At 36.9% G+C, this 26,340-nt stretch overlaps 1 protein-coding gene across 1 annotated transcript in view; it reads left to right on the plus strand.

Annotated features, from left to right (window-relative positions):
- The first annotated feature begins 17,690 nt into the window (after positions 1 to 17,690).
- The window catches only part of Slc8a1 (solute carrier family 8 member A1), a 354,487-nt gene continuing 345,837 nt past the window's right edge, over positions 17,691 to 26,340 (plus strand). Inside the window, exon 1 of the mRNA XM_031357163.1 lies at positions 17,691 to 17,785. The gene's annotated coding sequence lies outside the window, so the exon portion shown is untranslated. The remainder of the gene's footprint in view (positions 17,786 to 26,340) is intronic.

Below are 26,340 nucleotides of genomic sequence, written 5' to 3' on the forward strand. Positions count from 1 at the left end.
AAGGGAAATTGGTCCGATGTTTTCTTTCTTTGTTAGGTCTTTATGTGGTTTAGGTACAAGTGTAATTGTGGCTTCATAGAACGAATTAGGTAGTATCCCATCTGTTTCTATTTTGTGGAATAGTTTGAAGAGTATTGGTATTTGGTCTTCTTTGAAGATTTGATAGAATTCTCCACTAAACCCATCTGACCCTGGGATTTTTTTGGTTAGGAGACTTTTGATGACTGCTGCTATTTCTTTAGAGATTATGGGACAGTTTAGATGGTTTAACTGATTCTGATTTAACTTTGGTACCTGGTTTCTGTCTAGAAAATTGACCATTTCAACAAGATTTTCCAATTTTGTTGAGTATAGTCTTTTATGGTAGGCTCTGATAATTTTTTTTAATTTCCTCAGTTTCTGCTGTTATATCTCCCTTTTCATTTCTGATTTTGTTCATTTAGATACTGTTGCTATACCCTCTGGTTAATCTGGCTAAGAGTTTATCTACCTTGTTGATTTTCTCAAAGAATCAGCTCCTGGTTTTGTTGATTCTTTGTATAGTGATTTTTGTTTCTACTCCGTTGATTTCAGCTCTGTGTTTGAATATTTCCTGGAGTCGACTCTTATATGTATTTGCTTGTTTTAGTTCTAGATTTTTCAGATGTGTTGTCAAGCTTCTGGTGTATTGTCTCTCCACATTCTTTTTGGAGGCATTCAGAGCTATGAGTTTTCCTCTTAGCACTATTTCATTGGGTGTGTTGTGCATTCATTTTCATTAAATTCTAAAAAGTCTTTGATTTCTTCCTTTATTTCTTCCTTGATCAAGTTATCATTGAGTAGAACCTTGTTCAGCTTCCACTTGTATGTGGGCTTTCTGGTTTGTTGTTTTGTTGTTGTTGTTGTTTTGTTATTGAAGACCAGCTTTATTCAGTGGTGATCTGATAGGATGCATGGCATTATTTCAATCTTTTTGTATCTGTTGAGGCCTGTTTTGTGACCAATTATGTTCTCAATTTGGAGAAGGTTCAAGAGGTGCTGAAAAGAAGGTATATTCCTTTGTTTTAGGATAAAATGTTATATATATATACATATATATATATATATATATGTATATATATATATATGTTAAATCCTTTTAGTTCATAACATCTGTTAGTTTCACTGTGTATCTGTTTAGTTTCAGTTTCCATGGCCTGTCTGTTGATGAAAGTGGGGTGTTGAAGTCTCCCACTATTATTGTGTGAGATGTGATGTGTGCTTTGAGCTTTAGTAAAGTTTCTTTTATGAATGTGGGTGCCCTTGCATTTGAAGCATAGGTGTTCAGAATTGAGAGTTTATTTGGTAGATTTTTTTTTTCTTTGACAAGTGTGAAGTGTCCTTCCTTACCTTTTTTGATTACTTTTGGTTGAAAGTCGATTTTATTCTATATCAGAATGGCTACTCCAGCTTGTTTTTTGCTACCATTTGCTCAGAAAATTGGTTTCCAGCCTTTTAATCTGAGGTAGTGTCTGTCTTTGTCACTGAAGTATGTTTCCTGTATGCTGCAAAATTCTGGGTCCTGTTAATGTATCCAGTCTGCCAGTCTGTCTTTTTATTGGGGAATTGAGTCCATTGATATTAAGAGACATTAAGGAAAAGTGATTGTTGCTTCCTGTTTATTTTGTTGTTATAGAGAGAATTATGTTTGTGTGGCTATCTTCTTTTGGGTTTGTTGAAAGAAGATTACTTTCTTGCTTTTTGTAAAGTGCAGTTTCCCTCTTTCTGTTGGAGTTTTCCATTTATTATCCTTTGTAATTCTATTAAATTTAGCTAATTTAATATTTTAGTATTTAAAATATTAAAATTTAGCTGACCAACTCTCTGTGTTCCTGCTTCTCTCAACTCGCCAACTCTCTGGTCTTGCTTGGACACAGGGCTCAAATCTCCTGCAGGGACAGCTCTCGCTACCACACAATGCCCCACACACCCACAGTCAGCCATCACAACACTGAATTACCCAGTAGAATCAAAACTCTTAATGTTTATAGTTAACCGATCAGATTTATGGATCAACAAAATCACAATTTATATGATGCCAATACAATAATTTTAGAGCCAATTGATAATGATAAAAGCTTTATGCCAATTATTCTATCCTAATAAAATCATAACTTTGACTGATTCAGGCCAAGCTGGTTCACATCCACCTCCATTCTCCTCTCTCTCTCTTTCTCCTACAGTCTCTGTCTCTGCAACTCTTCGCTCTGCCTCCCTTTTCCCTGTCCAACCACAGGCCTCCTGCTACCCTAGTGTGACTGAACAGGGAAAATCTTGCAACATTCTCCACCTGCTAGATATTTCTTAACTACAAATATGTGTGAGTTAAAATCCTGAACTTGTGATTTGGAAACTACACCCAATGGAACAATGGCAGTTTAACTATAATTTTTAAGTTTGCTTTGCAACACTAGAGCACAACCATAACTTTTGAAAGCAAAGCTCAATCTCCAACAAACAATCCAGTCTCTCCAAAAACACCAAGTGAGTCACCCCCAATGCTACAACATTTGGCTACCAGTTCCTGCACCTGAAAGCATGATAGTGCAGCCTCTAATTCCTAAACAAAGAGACAATGCCCTAAATCCTTTCTTTTATATGTCTCATTTCTAGAATAAGAATTACATAAAATATTATCCCAATTTAGACATATCTTTAGAGACCTGTTTCCCTGGGTTGGTTTAGGCCACATGTTACTGTCTATAATGTCTCTAATCCCGAGTTACCAGTTCTGATACCAATGTTACAAATTTTTAATCATACTCAGTAACTTATGAGCCAATAATATATGCCAAGTCATGCAGGACACATTTATACTTTTAAAACCAGTCAGAAACAAAAATGAAGTGACTACATACATTTACTTATTTAAACCAGACAAAATTAATTTTTCCAGCTGTAATTTCAAGAGAGGAACACATTGTCACTTACTGAACCCAATAATCAGTCACAGAGATTTTTCTAGAAGAAACAATATCAATTCCCTTACCATAGAATCTGAGAAGCTTCTGGCTCCTTTAAGAGTGGCTTTGACAGACAATCAACTCCTGGCAAGGCTTCTCCAGCTATGCTAGACTCCTAACCACAGATGCAGGACTCCAAAGGCCAATTGAGACTGCTTTTTTTTTTTTTTTTTTTTTTTTTTTTTTTTTTTTTTTTTTTTTTTTTTGAAATGAGTTAAAACTAAATCAAGGGTGAACAACCAGCAGATAAAGTTTTAACCAATTATTCTTTTGAACATGAAACACAGAACATTCAAGGAATGAAACAAAAACACAAGCATAAATTGACAGACATGGACAGATTGGTGCACCAAGGACAGAAAATAGACAGAGAGGGAAGAACTAGATGATGTCCTACCTAAGGGACCCAGAACTAAGCATACTTCCAGTAGGAGCCAGAGAGGAAGCAATATGCCGCCTGATCTCCTTCTGTCCTTAGGAGAACTCTGAAATAGCTTATATTCATTTTCCTTCTCTTTCGCTAAAGCATCCCTAGATAGTAGGGGAGGACTGCTTTTCTCAAACCCATTCTCTCTCATGTCTAGGGTGTAAACTATCATTACTCAGGGTCCAAAGACTGAAAGAATTCTATGAGAATTACCTTCACTTCTCTAGATTTTAGCATAACTCTAAACACATACACAAAACACATTTTACTGTTACTTGGTCCTCCTACAAGGTTTATTCACCTCTGGCCCAAATCTTCTTTACTTTCCTTCGCATGCACTTCCTGTGATGTCCTTCACTGTACCGCACTTACTGGAGCCCCATGTTGGACGCCATCTGACCAAGCTAGCTCAGTCAGTCAACAGGTTCTCCAGCAGAGGAGTGAGAATTAAAAAGAAAAAAAGATGATTAGACAACATTGTAACATAACCCCAGCCAGTTCTGAGGCTGAGCTGGATTTATTTTTTTTCTCAGACTGCTTTTAAACCATTTTAATCTCATGAAAGTAATAAGGTCAGTTCTAGGTTAAGGAACAAGCAAGAAAATAAACACAAATAGTCAAGGAACAGAACAAACAAGTAATAAACCAAGTCCCATGATCACTTTTGTGATCACTGTTTCTAAGGGCTTATCAGGATGACCAAGATATCTGAGCCTACTTCTCTGTCATAGCCCAAAGTCATATTCTTGCATGAAACTAACTTCCCTGTTCTAACCTAAAATTAGATTCCTGCCTGAAGCCCGTTTCCTTCTCCTCAGCCAGTGGCAGATTTCTGCAAAGTGGCCCCCAAAGCTTTCAACACCTCCCCCTTTTTATTTTATAAATAAGACTGTGCCTGTATTAGGTGGTTCTGACAAGAATATCTTCCTTTGCCATCGTGAAAAATGCATTATCAAAAGCAATGTACTTGTCTTAGGTTGGTGTGCTCTGTGCAGGACTTACCCATTGTTGGCTGCCAGCCTGTTAAATTAGTAACTCTGTCTAGGGGTTCATTTTTGTTTCAAGCCAGGCATTTTGGCTGCCAACATGTTGTTAAAGGCAAGCCTTATCACAATGTACAGGAATAAAAGTATTCCTAAAACAAGAAAGGATAGCAAGATCAAGCTATATATGCCATTCTTGAAGCTTGACCAAGATGGAAATACTGACCTCAGGCCACAAATAATTTTATCAGCAGTATCTGCAGCATCAAAACTCAGCAGAGCAGCATTCTTTAAATTTATAATCGCTGTATGCAAAGTTAAAACATCCAGAGAGGTGTAAGAATTATGCCAAATACACTGTAAGTGTCTTTGAACATTTTCCCAATTATAGTGACTGTCATTGTAAATTTTAGAAGTAACAAAAATCCACTGGTGTTTGGCATGACACTCAAGATATCTTCTTACTCTTAAACTCTGAACCTCCTCCCCAATAATTGGAATAGTATCATAAAGAGCATCAATCCATTGTTCCAAATGCCTATCTAAATCCTCTTGAATACTCAAATAACTAGTAACATCTTTGGCTAAATGATTATCAAAAGTAGCGGTCTTAATTTCTTGTGTCAAAGCAATTGCAGAAGCAGTGATGCTATCTATTTATATAATCAAAGCTGCTATACTAGCAATAATCAAACCCACTACCCTCTTGATTTTGCTTAAAACCTGACTCAATTCTTCCCATACTTGGAATCATTTTTCAGAGTAATAATGTCCCGTAATACAGATAATATAACAAAATCTAGTTGGTAGACTACCATAACAGACATGCTAGTTTTTAATACACAAACACAATTAAGAAGTGTACACTCAATACATCTTGAATTAAATACTATAGAAGAAACAAAAGTAATTTTAACATGACCAATTAATAAAAGATTAGGAGTTTTTGTTTGTTTGTTTGTTTTGTTTTTTGTTTTTCGAGACAGGGTTTCTCTGTGTAGCCCTGGCTGTCCTGGAACTCACTCTGTAGACCAGGCTGGCCTTGAACTCAGAAATCTACCTGCCTCTGCCTCCCAAGTGCTGGGATTAAAGGCATGTGCCACCACTGCCCAGCTAAAGATTAGGAGTTTTAACACATGCAGTAACGCTCATTTGAAATCCAGATCCTGTCACAATTTTATCCACTGCAAATGTAATTTCATACAAGGCAGCAGTCAGTTTTTAAATATGTCTTTGAAAATGTCCTGAACAAGTCTTCCAAATGAAGACTGTTATTTCCTTTTTTTAATATTGGTTTGATGTCTAGACCAGTCCATGATTGAGTCAAAATAACTGGTCACATTAAAGGAAAGAAAAGAGTCATTATAATTTCTCATTTTGATTAATTTTTGAAGGCAGTTTCCACAGAATTCATGTTCTCTGTCCCATAAGCTCTAAAAGCTTGAAGCAAGGCAGCTTGTCCACTCTGGGACATAGGCAAGCAAAGATGGGTCAGGAACATACGTCCCATACACCTTCCCTGTCACTATTGTCAGGGCACTCAACAAGCTCACAAGGTCAACATCATTCTTCGTCCCAGCATCAGCATTTTCAACAATCACCCTAGGAGCTAGCATGCTCCTTCAGCATCTGCAGAAAAAAAAAAAAAAAAAAAAAAAACACAAACATGCCCTCTTCTCCAAATGAAATATCTGATCAGGATCATGCCATATGTCAGTATGTAGATCCTTCCATTTCACCTAGGCATAAGTATGCCTAGTTGTCGGGTGCCATAGACACTTGGCAGAGAGTTCCTTGGCATCCAAAATTTTTAAAATTGTAAGTAAAAAGAACATGATTTAAATAAATTTGTGCTGTATGGAGATTATCTCCCCCTTTTTTATTTTATGAAGATATTGTTTTAAAGTTTCTTTATACCTGTTTCCCAATACCTTGTCCTTGTGGATTAGAAGGAATTCCAGTAATATGGGTAATATTAAGTTGTCAACAGAAAGTCTCAAATGCATGCCTGCAATAGTCATTTCTATTATCTGTTTTAATCAGATTTGGAACACTCAGCATAGAAAAACAATGTAGGCAATGACTAATTATATTTTTAGTTGCTTCTCCTGTTAAAGCATTTGCAACTATAAAGCCTAAGAAGGTGTCAATAGTCACATGTACATATATTAATTTTCTAAAATGAGAAATATGAGTAACATTCATTTACCATAATTGATTAGCTATAAGTCCTTGTGGATTAACACTATTGTGTGGTACAGGTATAAATTGAGGATATTCAGGACAAGTCTTTACAATTTGATGTGCACATTCTCTAGAAATACCAAATTGTTGTCACAAGCTATTACTATTTTGATAATATAAAGAATGAGGTTTTTTTGGCTAAGTGTTCCTGTGTAAGTCCTATACCCTTCCTGGCGTACAAATCTGCTGTGGCATTGTCCTCACTAAGGGGTCCAGACAATCCAGTATGAGCTCTTAAATGTCCTACAAATAAGGAACTATATGTTCTCTTAAATTGGGTTGAATTTGCATACATAATTGCAAAAATTGAGAATTAGTATCTCAAAAGGGAACAATTCAAGCAATTGCAAAATATAAACTGTATATTGGCTATCAGTATACAAATTGAAAGTTTGAATTTTCATCATTTCAAAAACAACAGCTATAGCACATAGTTCAATTATTTGTGCTGAAGCAGGGGGAAACTCAAGAGAATGAACATGTGCTGCCTTTCCATTAGATGAGCCATCTGTAAATACAGTGAGAGCATTTTTTATGGGCTGCATGTGTAAATTTATAGGAAATACAAAAGCATGCATAGAGGTGAATTATAACAACTTGTCTTTTGGATAATGATTATCAATTTTGCCAGAAAATTTTGCACATGCAATAGACCAAATATCAGTATTCTCCAATTAACAATTTAATTGCTGTTTAGAATAAGGAATAAATATTTCATCAGGTTCTTTCCCAAAATACTTTTGTGATTTTTATCCTACAATTCTGTATTAACACAGAAACAGCTTCATAATAGGGTGTTAAAACTTTCTTTGTAGATGAATCCACATTAACACATGAGAGGAATGATGAATCCACATGACAAAGAACTTCTATAGACACGTGAGAGGTAATGAGAACACAAACAACATAGTCTATATAATGGGTATGATTAGACATTTGTAACATTGGTAACAGAAAGCTGGCTTAAAACTGGTAACTTGGGATTGGAGGCATTCTAGACAGCAACATGTGGCATGAGCTAACCCAGGGAAATAGGTCTCTAAAGATATGTCTAAATTGGAATAATATTTTATGTAATTCTTATCCTAGAGATGATACGTATAAAAGAAAGGATTTAGAGCAGTGTCTCTTTGGTGAGGAATTAGAGGCTGCACCATCATGCAATCATGTGCAGGAACTGGTAGCCAAATGTTGTAGCATGGGGATGATTCAATTGGTGTTTTTGAAGAGACTGGATTATTTGTTGGAGGTTGAGTTTTTCTTTCAAAAGTTATGGCTGTACTCTGGTGTTGCAAGGGAAACTTAAAAATTATAGTTAAAGTGCAGTTGTTCCATTGGCTGAGGTTTACAATTAAATCACAAGTTCAGGAATTTAGCTCTCACATATTTGTAATTAAGAAAAAATCCACCAGGTGGAAAATGTTAAAGGATTTTCCCTGTCCAATCACATTAGGGCAGCAGGAGACCTGTGATTACACAGGGAAAATGGAGACTGAGCCAATATTTGCAGAAATGGAGAGCTTAGATGAGAGAAAGAGAAGAAAATGGAGATGGACATGAACCAGTATGGCTTGAACTAGACACAGTTATGATATCATAAGGTTATAATAATTGGTATAAAGCTTTTATCATTATCAATTGGCTCTAAAATTATTGTATTGGCATCATGTAATTTGTGATTTTATTGATACATAAATTTGATTTTTTTACTATAAGCATTAAGAGTTTTGCTTTTTACTGGGTTACTGGGTATTGTGATTTCTAACTGCAAGGTTGGCAGTTAAATTTGTATACTGGGAAGGTGGGACTGCTGACCACAGGGGGATTAAAGTAGAGAAGGAACTAGCAGCTCCTAGACAATCGAACCTGAACTGGGAACACAACAATCAGATGCTGCATGTGGCTAGCCATGGAGGCAGAAGAGTTGGTGGGAAGAGAATAGCTGCATGGAGCCTGGGAACTTGGCAGTTCTTTTTTTTTTAATATTTCCCACAACAGGTGGAGAACCAATGTGTTGGGCAAGAATCCACTAGAAATTTGAGATTAGTAGCCTGAGAGTTAAAGTTTCATTTTCTAAGTGAGAGAAAGGTAGTGCTAGATGAGTCATGTAGACTCAAGAGTGGGAATTGAAGCAAAGCACTGATATCCCCTGCTGTGAGGAATTGCAAGCCACTCTGAGTCAGGAGAATGAAGTTTCCTACTTCTTAGGGCAGAGATGGATTGAACTGTAAATTTATAAAATTGGGATTACTTGCTTTTAGGAAAGAATCATATACAGATTTTATCCAAATCACATGGAAAATTAATCCTGTGGTTCGGAACTAGGATAGGGAAAATTAGACACTGGCTCTCAGAAGAGGGGCAGTGATAATAATTGCCTGCTATTTACAGATTTTAATTAATATTGTCTATGGCTCCAGGTAGAGAGATCAACAGATAGACATTATACAGATATTAATAAATATGTCTGTGGATCCAGGCAGAGAGCCAAAAAGATATATGGTATAAGAAGATGTCTGCTCTAGACAGAGAGCTGAACAGTAAGATCATATAAAGACTGCTTTATACACCTCACAGGATACTCAAATTCTGTCTAGCATGGGCCTCACAGGAATCTTGGGTTCTTATCCAGCTTGGCAAATACTCAAGGCCTAGAATAGGCACATACAGTTTATTTAATTTGGTTTGGATTGTTTTAAATCTCAAAATGGGTGTGATTTTGAATTATGTGATTATATTATACCTCTTGGGAGAGAGGTCAAAAAGGGTTTTCTGGTTACCAACTGAAGGATTTGCTATTTTAGGAAAAAGGTTATCTTGGTGACACTAAAATTTTGTTTTGAGACTTGTATATTACAGAATATACAGCTTTGGTGAATCTCCTCATGAAACATGCTGAACTGACCTGGTTGAACTCCTGATGTCCTGGACTTTCAGCCAGATCCAGTCAAGATAGAGACATCAGGAGAGAAAGAAAAAAGGTTGGAGGTGGACATGAACCAGCATGGCTTAAACCAGCCACAGTTATGAAATCATAAGGGTAGAATAATTGGGATAAAGCTTTTGTCATTATCAGTTGGCTCTGAAATTATTTTATTGTCATCATGTAACTTGTGATCTTATTGATACATAAATCTGATTGGTTAACTATGAGGTTTAAGAGTTTTAATTCTACCAGGTAATTTGGTGTTATGATGGCTGACAATGGGGTGCAGGGGGCTTTGCATGAGAGTGAGAGGAACTCGGGGGTTGGGGGGGAAGGCACTGGAGAGTTAACTGGCAGAAAGACTGCCAAGTTGAGATCACCTGGCTAGAGGCCTGAGGCCCAACAGTTGATGGCTCTAGAACAAGAATTTGCCAGTTCACTTTTTCAATATTTCCCACAACATTGTAGGTTGGATTTGTGGAAAGATATTGCCTAAACTTCATTTTGTCATATAATATCTTGGTTTTTCCATCTATGACAATTGAGATTTTTGCTGGATTTAGTAGCCTGGGCTGGCCTTTGTGTTCTCTTAGGGTCTGTATGACATCTGCCCAGAGTCTTCTGGCTTTTAGCGTCTCTGTTGAGAAGTCTGGTGTAATTCTGATAAGCCTGTCTTTATATGTTACTTGACCTATTTCCCTTACCACTTTTAATATTCTTTCTATAATATGTGCATTTGGTGTTTTGATTATTATGTGATAGGAGGAACTTCTTTTCTGTTCCAATCTATTTATTGTTCTGTTGGATTCTTGTATCTTTATGGGCATTTTTTCTTTCAGTTAGGGAAGTTTTCTTCTATGACATTATTAAAGATGTTTAGTGGCCCTTTAAGTTGGGAGTCTTCACCCTGTTCTATACCTATTATCCTTAGGTTTGGTCTTCTCATTGTGTCCTGGATTTCCTGGATGTTTTGGGTTGGGAGCTTTTTGGATTTTGCATTTTCTTTTACTGTTGTGTCAATGTTTTCTATGGTATCTTCTGCACCTGAGATTCTCTCTTTTATCTCCTGTATTCTGTTGGTGATGCTTGCATCTATGACTCCTGATCTCTTTCCTAGGTTTTTTATCTCCAGGGTTATCTCCTTTGTGATTTCTTTATTGTTTCTATTTTCATTTTTAGATCATGGGTGGTTTTGTTCAATTCCTTCACTTGTTTGGTTGTGTTTTCCTGTAGTTCTTTAAGGGATTTTTGTGTTTCCTCTTTAAGGGCTTCAAGTTGTTTATCTGTGCTCTCCTGTATTTCTTTAAGGGAGTTATTTATGTCCTTCTTAAAGTCCTCAATCATCATCATGAGATGTGATTTTAAATCAGAGTCTTGCTTTTCTGGTGTGTTAAAGTATCCATGGCTAGTTGTGGTGGGAGAACTAGGTTCTGATTATGCCAAGTAGCCTTGTATTCTCCTGTTTATGTTCTTGCCCTTGCCTCTTACCATCTGGTTATGTCTGGTGTTAGTTGGTCGTGCTGTCTCTGACTAGAGCTTGTCCCTCCTGTGAGCCTGTAAACCTGTGATCTTCAGTGTGCTAGCATTCCTGGGAGATCATCACTCTCCATGCAGGATTTGGGTGTGGAGAGCTGTGTCACAGGGTTAGCTCCTGGGCACTGATGGAGACCAGAGGGACCCTGTCCCGGGCTACTTCACAGTTCCTGTACCCTGTGTGCTTCTGGAGGGTCTCTCTTTGGACAGTTATTGAAGCAAAAGTGGTTGTATCACCTTTGAACTTAGGAGTCACAGCACTACTGTGAGACCAGCTCTCTCCAGTCAAGATTTGGGTATAGAGTGCCATGGCACACCCTTAGCTCTGGGGCACAGATGGAGATCCAATTGATTTTCAACAAGGATGGGTCAATCCATTCAGTAAGTGAGAAGAATTAGCCTTAACTGGCAGTGCTGAAATAACTAGTTATTCAAGGAAAAATAATGTAATTAAGCTCCTGATCACATCAAAGCTCAATTAAAAACAAAGAAAGTAACTCAAAGTGGTTCAAAAACTGAAATTTAAGAGCTAAAACCATACAATTCTTTGAATAAAACAAAGAAGAAAAATATTCATGACCTTGAATTTGGCAAAGACGCCTTTAGATACAACAACAAAAGAATGAGCCAAAGAAGAAAATAATAAACTGAACATCACAAAAATTGAAACCCTTTTATTCTTCTAAAGACACACATGAAGAAAGTTAAAAACAACACAGCAGACAGGGATTGCTTTCCCAACCATTTATTGGATAAAGGTCTTACATCTGAATTGTATAGACACATACAACTCTGGAATGATGACCACGATAACTTTAAAATGATATAATCATCTTAGTAAATATTTTATGAAGAAGACATACAGACAATTCATACATAAGAAGTTGCTCCGCACTTTGAGTCATAAATGAACTGAAGACAGAAACGATGATGATGGACCCTGTTATGTGTCCTAGAAGAGCTAAAATCCAGACATTAGAGGTTAAGAAATGCCAACAGGCTGATAATACAGCTGGTGGAATGCTTGCCTAGGATGCACAAAACTATGATTCAGTTCCCAGCTCTCAGAAGATCCAAAGAGAAGGAGGTAATGGTTATACTGGGATATATGAGAGCCTGACTCTAAAACAAATCATACATGGAGAAGCTAATCTCTCATACATTTTTGAAAGGATGCAAACTGGTGTAGCTGCTTTGGTGAACAATGGGGTAGATCCTCAAATTACGAAACAGAAACTAACTCAGAATCTCCATCTTGTGTGTGTGTGTGTGTGTGTGTTTCTGCATGTGTGCATATGTCTGTCTGTCTGACTGTCTTTTTGTCTGTCTCTGTGTGTGCACACGTGTGCACATTCACTTATGTCTGTGTGAGAAAATCTACAAAAAATGAAATAAGACTTGGTGCTGGCTAGAATAGAGAAACAGGGAAGTGATAAAATTTCTAGAAAAGACTATGTTGATGCTTATATATATCTATGAATATATTAAAAACATTGAATTATACACCTTAACCTAGTGACTGCATGGCATATGTATTATGTGTCAGTAAAGCTGTTCTCTACAGCAGAAATCTGGACATGTACTGTTTGAACTCAAGGAAAATAAAACTCAAATCATCTTATCAAGTGTGGTGCTAAGGACAGGCCATGGGAACCTGAGACCAGGTGAGTTCTGAGGCAACTCTTCAAGAGTAAGCAAATCCCTTTCTTGGACTCTTTCCATTTATATAAAGCCATACATATTATATTTTTGCTGTATTTGCACACAGCCAAGACTTGAATCCTGATGATGGTATCATCCTTCTGGGTTTAGCCACTGATTCACGGTATTGGTATGAACTAAAAGTAAACAGAAATATACATAGATGAATAGACTACCTAAATTTCTACTTCATAGTTGTTAATTATAACTGATTTAAATCTTGAAAAAAACTAGGTATTTCACTATTCACTTGCCTCAAAATTCTTTCTTTTTTCTAAATGTAGCTAGTCATACATTTCAATTAATTTTTAAAGTACAGCTTAAATAAACAGGAGCTAACCTTTTAAATGTAATGAAGCTGCATAATGCATATTTTATAGTTTTTTTAGAAAACTATTAGTTTTTTAAATTTTTATTGATTATTTTATTTATTTACATTTCAAATGTTGTCCCCATTCCCAGTTTCCCCTGTGCAAATGCCCTATCACAACCCCCTCCCCCCCTGCTTCTATGACAGTGCTCATCCTCCCACCCACCCACTCCCACCTCACTGCTCTAGTATTCCCCCATACTGTGGCATCAAGCCTTCACAGGACCAAGGGCCTCTCCTCCCATTGATGCCAGACAAGCTACATATGAGGCTGGAGCCATGAATTTCTTCATGTGTACTCCTTGGTTGGTGGTTATAGTCCCTGGGAGCTCCGGGGAGTCTGGTTGGTTGATATTTGTTCTTTCTATGGGAATGCAAACCCCTTCAGCTCCTTCAGTTCTTTCTCTAACTCCTCCATTGGGGACCTAGTGCTCAGTCAAACGTTTGGCTCTGAGCATGCCCCTCTGTATTTGTCAGGCTCTGGCAGAGCCTATCAGAAGACAGTTACATCAGGCTCCTATCAGCAAGCACTTCACATCTGCAATAGTGACTGGGTTTGGTGGCTGCAGATGGGATGAATCCCCAGGTGACATAGTCTCTGGATGGTCTTTCCTTTCTCTGTTCCACTCTTTGTCCTTTAATTTCCTTTAGACAGGAGCAAAAAGAGGGGGACAAGATCAGATGAGGGAGGAGGATGGGGAGATGTACAGATGGTCAGGGATTAAACAGAGGTATGTAGCAATGGGGGATGGGGAATTAGGGTGGCCAACAGAAAGTCCCAGACAATAGGATGGCAAGAGGCTCCCAAAGACTTGATGGGGATGACATTAACTGAAATACCCCACAAAGAAGAGGGAAAACTTGTAGAGATCATATGAAAAGATTAGGCACAGCCTCCAGTTGAGTGATGTGCCCACCCACCCTTCACAAAATTCTTTCAAATCTTGTCATATCATTTATTATGCCTTTCATTCTCAAGGAAAGAAAAATAATAGATTGGCCAATAACTGTGTATCAGTAATATTTTTTAATTGTCATGATTCTTAATAATAAGTATCAAATCCCATGTTTTGTATTAATATGCAAAGGAACAGCACAAAATAATGGCCAATATTCTTGAGTAATTGGAAATCCCAGGTTATCTGCTTAAACCAGATTGTTCCTGATATTTTAAAATTCTGTTTTTCCTATATCTACACACAATATTTATCCACATGGACAATAGGCTATCTGTGGTTTATAACTTCTTATACAACCAGAGAGCTGCCAAGTTAATGGTCATTAGTTGATAGTTAACCATCAATTATCCTTTTTTTTTTTTCATTTTGCAGTGCACTAGGTTCTTCAAAAAATACATGCTAAAGTTTAATTTGTATAGGACAGATGTTTCTGGATGCTGGAGATACACCAGTAAACAATGCAAAGTTCCTGTTGTATAGGAGTTAAAATTCAATAAACAAAGGCAGAAAAGTTAAGGGGAGAATTATGAGTCTTTAAGAATACCTGATAGAAGTAAAAACTTCAGAGGAGACACTGAGTTGAGTCACAAGACAGAGGCTATGTTCATGTGAAACTGGAGTGTGTGTGTGTATGTGTGTGTGTATGTGTGTGTGTGTGTGTGTATGAATGTACTTTTCACAAAAGATGCAATCTACTTCATTGAATGAAGTGGATTCTTCATTCATTGTGGATCTGCTGCAATGTACCCTGAAAGAAACAGCATACCCAGACAACTGATATCACTTTTTATTCTCAGAATAAGGCTAATACATGTTGATCCATAAAGTCATAACCCTCTTAAGGTTCACTGGAATCCTTTTGCCCTTTTTCCCTGGAAAGGATTTTATCTTTCTCATGAGATGTTTAAGTGACCTGTAAATCATCCCTAAGAGTAGGGAGGAAAGAGAACCTCCTGAGTCTATTGAGTCTCCTGGGAGTTCTCTTTCCCTAGAATACTGCCTATCCAAGACAAATCAGGAAACTGGCCCATTTTGCTGCAGCCTCACCAAGAACATGCCAATTCAATTTGGCAAGCTCAAAATGGCAAACATAATTTGGAATACACAAGCACTCCATACCTTGGATATTCCTAACATCAGAGCAGAATTCCCAAGAGTTTTGAAGTTCAGCCAGTCAAAGCAAATGTCTGCAAATCCTCTCGACAGAAAGCAGACACCCCATCACTGTTATATTTAGCTGCAGAGTCACTGTAGGGCCCATGTATCAATCCCTTGTAGAATAAATACCTAGCATCTTACAATGCCCAGAGATGCAACATCATATTAGTCTGTGGAATAAAGTCTGTCTTAAGGAAAATAGCTGTTGTCTTGACAGGAGAGGGAGTAGAATTACATGATGTAAACAGTACCATGCAACCAGTCAGAAAGGATCAGCTAGTGGAGTGATGACCAGAACATAGCCCTTTCATCTGAGTTCATTATCTGGAATGCAGGCTTTAGTGTTAAGTCTAGTTCCTTCAGGCTTGCTGCAGCTACTCAGTGACAGTAGGAAGAACTGAAGGATAGCTGTTTAATTCTGGCTTCTACTCTACTTGTGTTCTGTGTAACATTTGTCCTAAAGTCTATCGCACTTTGATATAATTTGAGGCTTCAAGTTTGTTCTTCAAGGGGGAAGTTGGTGAAGAGAGAGAAAGTCTGGGTCATTCTATAACAGGGAAATGAAAACGTCCCTGGGAGGTCACTTGCAAGTCTGCTGAAAACTAGTTGGCTGAAACACTGTTACTTGGCCATCCCTAGATACAGGCAACAACAAAATAAAGGGTTTTGCTTAGGACTTAATAGAAAAAGACAAAGGAAGATTAAGCATTAATATCTCCTATGTTAGGTGACCATAAAAATAGCTCCTGTGTTAGGTGGCCATCAACCATGCCCAGTACGTGGCTACATGAGTTTAGTTTTTAAAAATAATCTGTCTTAATATTTGTTATAAATTAAAATTATTGTTTTAATAGACTACATCTAGTTTGCTATAGAATAAAATGTAATTAATTTATATATTAATATTATATACATAATTATAACATATATAATACTAATATGTATGTATATTACATATATATATATATATATATATATATATATATTAAACATCATTATTCTGAGCCTGTGGCTTTTCTGCAGTGTACTTACCAGTGAGATTCCTTAAGCTTTCCACCAATACTTCTTGTCTCTACTTCCTTTTACCACATAGTTATGTGCTACTAATTCTCTCTTCCCCATAATTCTTTTGGTGCTCCTTTCTTGTTTGTTTGTTTTGAGATAAGGTCTCATTACACAGCCCATGCTTGCTGTGCAGTTAAGGATGACTTTAAAGTCCTGGTCCTCTTGCCTCCATTTCCCGAATGCTGGGATTGGAGGAAGGCATCCCTATATCAGTTTGTCCTTTTTAATTTATAATAGAAATTTTAAAACAAATTCAAATTAAAGAATATTTTTATATATGTACCTGTGTATATATCACCTGCAGAAATTACCCTAAGGGAGAAGCAATAAAATTGATTTTTTTTTAACTAAAACGAATGAACTCAGGGATTAGTGCCACATATTAGAGACATTGAGAATAAGAGGGATAACTCCACCTTTAAAACAAAACCTTAAAAATGAAAGCCTAAATTACAAACAAGTAAAAAACAAACAAAACAAAAAGACTAGGTTTACATGCCATTAAAAGGCCCCCTCTCTACTCATCGGAGCAAGATTTATTCCCTGATTAAGGATTAAATCAGTAGTATGCCACAAAAACTTAGTGATAATGAACAAACGTAACAATTCTTATTCACTTGGGCTTGTGTTCTGTAACTGAAAAACATCTTCTAAATTCTAGTACCTCACACAAGTCTTACCAGCTTAGTGGGCCTGCCATAGTAACCTAAATGTAAAGCTCTTTCAATAAAAACCTGTCTCTTCTGTCAGAGAGATTTTGACAGTTTTGCCCCTCTGCTGTCTTTCCTTTAAGGAGAATCTTTGAAAGGGTTAAGAATCGTTTCCAGCTAAATAAATGTTTCAAGAATAAATCTAATAATTCATATGTAGTGCAATAGGGGAGTAGTGTTCATTCAGCTACTATTCATTCATTCACTCATTCATTCATTCATCTAATAAATGTCTCTCAGGTCCCATTATCATCTTATTACTAAGTCTCTCAGTGTGAAGAGGCCTGTAAGGAGGAGCCAGAATTAAGCAAGCCCACACCCTGAAAGCTTTGTGTTTGAATCAGGTAGAAACTGATTATACGCCAAAATCTGGAGACTAAGTCTGCCAATCTAAAGCATATTTGTAAGAGTGTGTAGTGGCAGAATTGTGGGTGAGAAACGGGCTGGCTGAAAGGATGTCTATATGTGTATTTTTATCACCCATGTGTTGGATGAGTCTGAGAGCTGCCAGATAGCTTCTCGACAGCTTGGCGTTACTGTTGGGAACAGGTCCATGTATGGAAGCGAAAGCCGAAAGGCACAGATAAGCTAAGAGCCAGCTATGCAGCCATGCTCACAGACACTAAGGACAAGCTTCCCCGGTCCTTTCTTTCTGGTCAAGCTGGAACAGCCTTCAGAGCTGGTCGGTTTCTCATTCAGCCCTTGCAGATAGAGACGGCTTGACAAAGGTAGGTGCAAAGCTTTTATGAAACTTACATAAGAGATGATACGCCGCTACTCCCAGCAGAGCCCTGGATGTCCTTAAGGGAGGGATGCCAAAATATTTTTGAAAAAAAAAAAAACTAGACAGAGACTGAGATTTGGGTTGAGGTTGATGACTGAGGTATTTAGCACCTACTCCTTCACCAAGCAGGGCAGTTTAACTGCTAAGAGAAAGTAACAACCCAGATTGGCTAGCTAATTAAATCTCGTTTTTCCTGGGTCACTCATCATTCAGATTTGTGTGAACCAAGTTTTTCTTTAATATTGCCAGTGTGTTTTGGAATGGGCTACATGAGGTTCTGCTACACTGTGTGTGCTTTAGGGTATGGTGGGTGTAATGTGTGAGTTTTTTACATGCTTGGTGGAAGCTTAGCAAATACATATGTGGCTAGTTCTTGGAAGAACAAGGGAAGGTTGGTAAAAGGCATTATTATTTTTAGCAACTGAAGTCAGTTTTTCAGCTTTTCTCAGCAGCTCATAGATTGGTCACATCCTGTTCAAAGATTTCGGGTTTGTTTTCACAGGCATGTTGCATGTGAGTTAAAATGGCTAAATGGCTATACGTCCTGCATATTTCTAAGTATTCTTGGCATTTTTTTTCTTCTTTCTCCACTGTAGAGGTACAAAGTCTTAACCACTTGAAAGAAGATTCTTCTAAACATTATCATCATTTTCTTAGTCGTGCTTTGATAATCGTGGCTCGCATCAGAATAGGAAAAGCTCCCACTCCAGAATTCCAGGTCAAAGTGTGTACATAAAGATGAGAGTAACAACACAGGCCTGTGAACACTTTAGTTTCTGGAAAGCCAGTTAACCAGCCAATCATGTTCATTGCATTTTAAAATGCCATTCCGTATAGTTGCCAAACTGTGGTCATTAAATGAAGGAGTTCTATTAATATTGTGAGCAAAATATATCTGCCAAACACTCATAAAAGTTATGAAGGGAAACATAAGGTATGCCTACAAAGTACATGTGTTTTTTCCTAGGATGAAACTGAAATAATTCTTTTAAAGGATGATGAAATTTAGCCTCTGGATTTATATTGTTAAGCACCATGTGTGTAGGATGTTGACCTGCTCCCCATTTATTTCAGGTTTCACTTGTGTAACATAAGATGTTGTGGGGGGCAGAAATATTTAATATGATTAGCTTTCTCGGGTAACAAATATGACATGGAAATAATGAATAAATAAGTATTGTTTGATATACTGTGCAGGAAAATGTTCTCTGGGTATGTTAGATTTCTGGGGAAAGGTTTGACAAATATAGAGGAAGTATATACATAGTGTTTTTTCTAAGTTATATGTGCTTGACTTCACTTAAACAAACAAAAAAAATAAAACAGGAAAAGAAGAGATGTGGTTTTATTTCAATGGTGCAATATCACTATCATGATACAGAACTAAAGAATGGAATTTGCATTAAACTATTATTTTATCAATATATTTACATTGGTAGTACATTAAAATTAATAACACATTTACACTTAGCAGTTCTCTTTCTAAGGTAAATTAAACTACACTAAAGAATACTAATATTCTGGGAGAGAGAAAGAGAGAGGTAAGAAGAAAAAGAAGGGGAAAGAAAAATAAAAGAAATGAAGAGGGGGAGAGGAAAGGGAATGGGAGGGGAGGGGAGGGGAGAGAATAGGAGAGGGTAGAGGATAGGAGGAGAGAGGAAGAGAGGGGAGGAGAGAGAAGATCAAAGCTGTCATAACTTCAGCTAAAGTGGAACAGGCCTGGAAAAGAACAAAAGAGTGGCTCTAAAATGCTTAACTAAACAACAAATACCAGCTGGCTTTCAGAAAGAAACAGCACAGCAGGAACCCTCCCAGGTCTCAGTATACAGAAGGGTCATATAGAAAGGCTGCTGATGCTGGCAGCAGTACTGAAGAGATGCAATGCATACCTGTTGCTGGCTACTTCTCTCTCATTTTTAGCCAAGCACATTTCAAATTCACACTCATGTGAAATGTCTGTGCCTGTTTTCCCCCCTCATAAACAAATATAAGAAACAACTCTAAGTGATAGAAATGATCGGCTGCTATTTTTATGTGTGATATGTAACATTAATGACTATCAAACTTTTGTTCTTCTAATTTGTATATACATATATTTGAATTTCTGTACATTTATTCCATTTATATTGATCATATCAATCCCTCACTGCCTCCCTCCAACTTTACCTAGAGCATGCATGCTATCTCACTCTAAGGTTGATATTCAACCCAAGGAAATAATTCAGAGTACTATGATTTTATTTTGTCGACTTGACACAAGCTACAGTTATCTAAGAGGACCATCAATTGAGAAAATGCCTCCATCAGATTGCCTGCAAGCAACTCTGAAGTGCATTTTCTTCATTAATGATTGACAGGGTTGGGGACAGTGCTAACTTGGACAGGTGGTATTGAGCTGTATATGAAATCAGGCTGAGCAAGCCATGTAGAGAAACCAGTCCTCTGTTTCAGTTCCTGACTCCAGGCTCCTAACGTAACTTTCTGCCCCGACTTCCCTCAATAATGAAATATGACCTGAGACTTGTAAGATGAAATAAAGCCTTTATTACCCAATTTGTTCTTTTGGTTTTTTGGTTTTTGGGTTTTTTTTGTTTTGTTTTGTTTTGTTTTTTTGTTGGTTGGTTGCTTGCTTTGTTTTGTTTTGTTTTTTTAATCATGATCTTTCATCATGGCAATGGACCCTAAGTCAGAGAGGGTAGTAGAACCCTAGTGACTCACAACTTCCTAACCATTAAGATGTGACTATTCATTATAGGAAACTGATTCTAAGGTCTTACTCTGTGAGAACTAAAGTGTTTTGTATAAGAATGGGATGAATTTAATGTTGTAGGTTAGAGGAACCTGAAGTGACAAAAATTAACACATGCCCAGATAGCCCACAACACAGATTTGATGTTTTTTGTCTTCATTGTGAAGCCTGAAAGTGTACTTTGTGCTCCTGTGTGATTTATTATTTCATAATAGGTACAAAGAGAATATACCCAAGGAGGTTTGAAGAAGAATGATGGAAATGGAGAGAGTTTATAGGAGAACAAGAGTTAGTATGGACAATTTGGTCCATGTGAAAGCTTACCACATTTTAGTGGAAAAATACCATTGGCTATTCTTTAAAAAAAAAATCCTAAACAACTTTATTTGCTAGTGTTCTAAAACCTGAGACATTGATTGGTTTCAGACAGAACATCCAAAATCTCAAGAAGATTAAAAGACAAAATTACATATAGCATAAGACTCATGGAACCACCTACTGGGCAGAAATCTGAAGAACAGAGAGACATATTTCTGCATGTCAATGAATAACAGTGGAAATTCCCTAGGCCTCTAGGTCATAAATGAGCTACCCTGCCCAAGAAATGCCTCTTTCACCTGCTTAAAGTTACCTATTCTCTCATGTTAAGGTATTAGAAAAAAATGTACATCAAAACATTACTCCAGATATTTTTAAACGACACAATCAAAGGGAGAAGGTGGCACTTAGCACTATTTAGAAGGAGCCATCTTTCTCTCCAAATTCCTCTTGCTTCCTGACTGAATCATGTTTCTCAACTTTGTCTGCACCTTTATGTCTCTCAGGCTAGGTGAGGCTTAGCAGCACCTCTGATAAACTGAATAGTCTGGTGAGAACCAGACTGTGGTGGTTCAGTTTCTGAAAGCACCCCCATGAAATTTCAACATGCAGCCAAGACTAAGAATCATTGCTTGCAATAAAAATATAATAAGCAGTCTACTTTATTGTAACAAGGGGAATGAAATGTCTATAGTTGAAGATTTGAAAATAACAATAAAAGCCAGTGTTTGTAGGAAATGTCTGAAAATGTCAGTACTAGTGAAGCAGAGACAAAGAGTGTAGTAAGTTTGAGACCAATTAGGGCTACATCGTCATGCACTCTCTGGGAACGAGGGAAGGAAGGAGAGAGAGAGGCAGAGAAAAATCAAAGGACCTATGTAATATTTGCTGATGAGAAGTTCTTACTAAAAGCTTCAGCATATGTAAATAGAATTTCTTGTCTATGAATGGAACTGCCTTAGATAGTTGATGTACTTCATTCTCTTTAGCCCAAATCCTGTGTGAACACTAGCCACAATTATTAAAAAATATAAACTATGCATATTGACATTATAGTCTTTAAGTGTTACTGCTAGATGAAATTTCATATTGCTTAACAAATCATCACACAGCCATCTTGAATGGGTATATTACTTCTGGAAGTAATAATTCTCAAAAAAGGGGGCATGTTTCTTTAATGAAAATTATGCCATTTGTATTTTATCTTTCCAATAGGGACCAAGAACTCTGAGGAGAGGGTGTGTATAACTTTATGCAAAAAATGTTAATATTAATTTGCCTCAAAAATACACCAAAAATGTATAAAGAAAAAAAGCACTTTAGGGCTGTTGATGTAGCTCAGTGGATAAACTGCTTGCAAGCATGGGAGCCCAGTTCAGTCTCCAAGACCTACTTAAAACATCCTGTCACAGTAGCCTACATTTGAAAGCCAGTACTGAGTAAATTTGGAGAGGAAGATCACTGGGCAGGTCTGTGAGGAGGGGCAGTTGTCAGGATGATGAGAACTAAGGGTCCTCTGTGGATACAGGGTGAGTTTCAGCCTGACTCTCTGGTGTGTTACTGACTGTAGAATTTGGATAGTGAACCCAGTCGCTATAATTCCCTACTTTCTGTGAAATCATAGCTACCTTTTAAGGACAAGTTTGTAAAATACTAATAATTTCTTAAAATAACTCATGACTAAGTAATCTGTGTTTCCTTCAAGTCTGATTCATTTTCTGATCACTAAGTATGCTGAGAGAAGAGTGGTCACATTTCTAGAAGGGTAGCGATGACTTCTTTTAAGTTTTTTGAGTGATTCAGCTCTCTGAGATGAATTGTCTTAAGACTCTAGTTGATGAAGATCATTAAATTCTTTTTGCATTCTGAATCCTACCAAGGTGACCCTAAACACTATCACTTCCAGTATCAAAAATAAACACAGATGTATATGGAATTATGAATATTTCATTTTATCAGTTTCTACTTTATGTGTATATGTGTTTTGCCTATGCATTTTGATATATAGTATGTGTGTGCAGTCCTTGCAGAGGTCAAAGAATGTGTCAAATCTCCCCAAAGTGGAGTTACAGGAAGTGTTGAGCTGCTGTTCAGCAGCTGGGAACTGAACCCATGTCATCTGCAAGGGCAGTATATGTTCCTACCTGCTGAGACAATGTTCCAGATTCTAGGTTCATGAATAGTAAGAGATATAAATATAGTATAATAATTACATCATAACATTATGGCAAAGAACCCAGGAACAATCAGTATCATAAAGTGTTTTCTAAGTGGTATGCTTTTGAGGAAAAGAAAACAAGGAATACACTGAAGGCTTACTCAGAGTAATGTATTAAATTACAATGAACAATGACAATACATAAGATTGTAACTTCAGTCTCTCCATCTAGCAGCCTGTCTTCTGAGAGGCAAGAGGCAATCATATATGCAATGGCATTGTGAGACACTCTTAAGAGCAACGTATCAAATTTAGGGTCAAGAAACACAAGTTTACCAAACTATCTGAAAGTCTTAACTAAATTTATGACTGTGTTATCTATAGATATGAAGTACATTCTGTGGCATGACAATTATTTTATGTGTTGAAAGCCTCAGTTCAAGATCAGACAAGTCGATAGTCAAATGCCAACCATACAGCTTGCTAGCATGTTGAAGGCAAGTTGTTAAAATCTGTTGAATCCTTACTATTTTCTCCTTACTTTTCTAAGAAAATAGCATGCATTCATTCATGAATCCTGACAAATACCCTATGAGGTAATCATCCACATTACTGACGGTGATGTCAATGCCCAAACATTTATTAATGTGCCTAACATCATACAGGAAACACAAGGCAAAACAGGAAACCTATGCTTAGTTTCTGCCACAAACCATCCAATAATGGCTTATTTTTGTTTTTGTTTTTCTTTTTGTTTTTGTTTTTTTTTGTTTTGTTTTTTTGTTTTGTGTAGCCATGGCTGTCCTGGAACTCATTCTGTAGACCAGGCTGGCCTTGAACTCAGAAATATGCCTGCCTCTGCCTCCTAAGTGCTGGGACTAAAGGTGTGCGCCCCCACTACCCGGCCAATAATGGTTTCTTAAAAGTATGAATTAATCAAATTAATATGTGGAAAGTAGTCTGTATAGTACTGTCAAGTGCTTAGATCAAAATGACACTATTTTGGATTACATTTATTTAATTTCATATTTTTAATAAACTAATCACTTGAAATACTCCTTCCAAGTGTCAGCTAATTAAGAAGCAATATTAGTTGCTCTATGAAATTTAATGTTTTCAGATTGTCACATGGACATCCTTCTGAAATAGAAGCCAAGCCATTTCTTTGAGACTACATTTGCATCCTTATCATGGCTATGATATTATTCATATTTGAATAAATTGTTCAGAAATTCTAATCATCCTTTCCAGCACTCTTCAATGTGCTGGGAATTTGGATAAAAATAAGATAAGAATCTTTAAAAGGAAGTATAATAATTCTCCCATATGTGTTAAATCCCATTTAAATTCAAATTCACAAATCTAAACCCAAGAACAAAAACCCACTTGATGTTCAACTTACATTTTAAATTACACTTATGAGCTCAGGACCTCTGGAAATTTAATGTAAAATATGCACCAATATTGTCAGTCATACATTTAGTTCAATAAAAAATTATGATAAAACTGAAACTAAAGCAATAAAAATTGGCTGTTTTTTTTTTCAAAAGAAGATATAATGAAAGCATATCTTTTCTCCTCCTTCTCCTTCTTCTCCTCATGCACATGCAGAGGACTGCGTCAAATCCACTTTCTAATGCACTTGTATTTCCTCAGTACACATTCATAATCACTTATTATGATGTTTCCCTGTTTTATGATGTTTTCCCTGTATTATAATGTTTTGCTGTTTTAACATAAGTACTCTTTTGAGAGAGAGAGAGAGAGATAACAGAGAGAGAGAAAGAGAGAAGAGAGAGAGTAAGAGAGAGAGAGTGAGAGAGGGGGGGAGAGAGAGAGTGTGTGAGAGATCTATTATGAAACCAACCGGAGAAATGAGAACAAGAAAGATTAGAGGCACAAATAATAGAATACTCTCAGCCCCTAGTTGTCTATAGATATAGACCTGGATAAGCTTCATTTAAAAATATTATCAGGATCCACTAACACATTAAAATATAAACAACCATAGAAATTCATAATTTATATAGCATAACTTTATGAGCAATTAAAAACACTGAAGGACTTGATAAGTAAAAATACTTGCTGTATAGTCACAAGGGCATGGCTTCAAATTTCCAGACCAGTAAAAAGCCAGCCATGTAGTGTCCATATGTAACCCCTGTGCTCCTTGGTAGAGAGAGATAGGAGAGATGGACAGTAGAATCCATAGAACTTCCTGTGCTAAGTCATCTGAGGAACATAGAAGTGAACACAGACACCTATCTTAAACAAGGCAGAAGGTGAAAGCTGACCCTCAAAGTGGTCTTCTGATCTCCACCAGCAATGCATGACATTAGCATGATTGTGCATGCACACACACACACACACCACCTACATACATACACATAATAAACACCACATGCACACACATACACACCCCCATCATACACACACACACACCACCAACATACCTACACATAATAAACACCACATGCACACACATACACACACCCATCATACACACACACACACCACCTACATACATACACATAATAAACACCACATGCACACACATACACATACCCATCATACACACACACACACACCACCTACATACATACACATAATAAACACCACATGCACACACACACACACACACACACACATCATACACACACAAACAATTGCATATACACACAAGAATAAAAGAAAGAAATTTTGAGAAAAAATTTCCACACCCAGTATGTTAAAAATAAACACTCAAAATTGCATAAAACTTAAATCAGAGCACTGTTAGTATGTATTTAACATGATCTATTAGTGTGTCTCAAAGCCAAATTAAAGGGTTTATACTGCTTTGAAAAACACAAGTTAAACAGATAGTGAATGTAACCAATAATGTTTCTCTCCCCCATTATCATTTTGAGTATAGATAAAAAGTATGCCATAAGTAGTTGAAAAATCATTTATTTTCAATTAAATACATTGTGAATATTAGTGCCATGGATTGAGAACTATATCTTTAATAACTGAGCAATGCTGTGAGCTTCAAACCAGATTTTCCAAAATGCAGTCTGAGAAAGAGTTCTTTAAATTTACTAATATTGATAAAGTTGTGGCAAAAGAAGAAAGTCTATGATGTCAAGTCCATTGCAGATATGTGGAAAGCACACTATTATATCACGGTTGTATTATGGATCCCTGAGGGATTCTGTGCTGCACACTGGGCTGAAATGGTTGTACTGCTGTGTGCAGGTCAGATGAACATTGTGATGCCAGGGAAATACACTTG

Source organism: Mastomys coucha, unplaced genomic scaffold, assembly GCF_008632895.1.
Source record: "Mastomys coucha isolate ucsf_1 unplaced genomic scaffold, UCSF_Mcou_1 pScaffold6, whole genome shotgun sequence".
Classification (NCBI taxonomy): domain Eukaryota; kingdom Metazoa; phylum Chordata; class Mammalia; order Rodentia; family Muridae; genus Mastomys; species Mastomys coucha.